Source organism: Triticum urartu, chromosome 7 (genome assembly GCF_003073215.2).
Source record: "Triticum urartu cultivar G1812 chromosome 7, Tu2.1, whole genome shotgun sequence".
Classification (NCBI taxonomy): Eukaryota; Viridiplantae; Streptophyta; class Magnoliopsida; order Poales; family Poaceae; genus Triticum; species Triticum urartu.
This window is the reverse complement of record NC_053028.1, coordinates 678831707-678834019: the sequence shown is the minus strand read 5'-3', so window position 1 is coordinate 678834019 and position 2313 is coordinate 678831707.

Below are 2313 nucleotides of genomic sequence, written 5' to 3'. Positions count from 1 at the left end.
AATCCGGAGAAGCCGGAACGGCCATCCGACAGTTCAGGCGGGCGTGGGAACGTGGGACAACTCCAAGTATGTTGCATGCTTGCCACGTGTTCCTCAGATGTGAACTGCCAGGGGCACCTGCGTAATTGCATTGTGCCGCGCTCTCCCTTATAAATACATGTCCCCTTGCAGTCAAGAAAACCTTCTTCCACCTCTCCACCTCGTCAAAACCCTAGCGCCACTGCTAGCTTTCGACGACGCCGGCGACGAAGCGCTTAGCTGCCGCGACCTCACCGACGCCGTCTTCACGCCAGCCGCGGACATCGTCCTCTCCGCCGCCACTGTAGGTGTCCTCCGTCGCCAAGTTAGGGCATGGTGGATTGAACTGCTCGGTCTCCTACTCTTCCCATCCAGCAGTTCTTCGTGTGGTAAATAAAACCCTCTTTTTACCATCTTTTTGATCCTAAAGATTCATCCTGTTTACCGAAAGTGGTTTCTGCCTACACAATGTTAGATCTATCTTGTCTGCATCTCATACAATGCCTAGTATATTCACTTAAGCTTCACATCTAGTTAGATTCCTCACTTGTACCTATTCCTGGATTCGTACAAATCTGGAACCAACTTCAAACACATAAGTGAATGTCTTCGCATCATGAGGTCAATGTCTTCAAACTGATTTATCTTCAAAATCTTCTGAGAATGCATATGACCTCTCCCCTTCCCTCGCATCTCTAATGCTATCACAGGTACATGTCCGTGGGAGAATCGACCCCTTGGTTCTCATAGTCTGCATTCGTATGCAGAATTCTTACATCATCACATTAACTCTCCCGAAGCCAGTTCCTGTCTGACCAGCAAGCGGAAGCCTTTGAAGCCTTTGACTCTGTTGAAGCCATTCAGTTTGAAGTTCATGGCTACAGAGAAATCAGCAAGGAAGGGTGGCAGACAGCGTCGTGGGGGAACATCAAGAGATTTTCCTGATGACCTCTCAGAGCTGTACAAGACAGAACCAGAAGAGGATTACAATCAGCACAAGACACGAATCCAATGGATTCGAAGATATTAGGCCGAACAATGGTTTAAATATAAGTTCATGACCCAGGAGTATGCTGAGAAGAATGCCATCAAGAGTCCTTGGGGTGATATTCTCTTTCGAAGCCTTCCACCCAAGACCAGAGCTGAAGCTATTGCCCAGGGTTTCTATCCCTGTATGGTCCGTGGACCACAGCCTGACAATGCCGACCCATCATCACTGCTCTGGTGTCGTGACGATAATCTCTTCAAGCGCAACTTCCAGCACGCAAAGGCATCGGCCAAGGAAAATAAGAAGTCATTGGGGCTAGACTTCAACCCTGGTCCTTCTGCTCGCCGGGCTGACGGCACACGCGATGCTGAACCCAATATCATCGGACCCTTCTACAACCTTGATGGCCTCATCACTCACATTTCCGTTCAAGGTGCCAAAGTGGATCATTCTGATGATGATGCCGACACTGATGAAGCCCCAGCTCCTACTCCAAAGCCGTAGAAGCAAAAGAAGGCTAAAGCTTCTAAATCAGCTGCTGCCCCAAAAGCGTCACGTGCGAAGCCACTGGCTACTGCACCTCCTGAAGACAGTGTGCAGTCTGAAGATCTATCACGTATCTCCAAGAAGACGGAGATGAAGAAGAAAAACGTCAAGAATACTGGTCAGGCATTGACCCCTGCTGCCATTCTGCGAGACGAACACATTGATCTTTCAAGTGATGAAGATCTTGCAGATGACGCTCTTGAGCAACTGATAAAGAGCAAGGAGGAAGCAGAAATCTTCAATGATTTGCCTCTCTTTGACGTGGCAATCATCGACAACTTCATTGATGAGTGGTTTGACACCCCCAATCTCGGCTTTGAAGATCTGCAACTTCCAATTGGCCTCAGCATCTCTTTCAATGGCGCCATTGCTTCTGAGCTAGCTCTAGCTCAGCGCATCGTTGAACTGAAGCACAAGATTGACTATGAGAAAGCTCAGTTCAAGAAGCACATTGCAAAGCTCAGCATGCAAGATGTCAAAAACTTCAAAGTTATGCTGCATGAGCTCAAGGAAGATTTTCTCAAGAAACGTGAAGAAGCTAAAAGTTCTCGTGAGCGCATGAAGAGTCTGGCTGACACGTGCGTGCAAGCCTACAATGAAGCTGAAAAGCGCAAGGCTCTTGGGCGTCCTGGCATCGACCCCAGAATGGCTGCCAAGAAGAAAAAGCCATCGGCTGACCAATCTGCACCATCTAGGCGGGAAGAGCCTCGCATTGTCTTCCCAAGCAGCATGTCCGGCTCGAAGCCAAAGGTCAAGTCAAC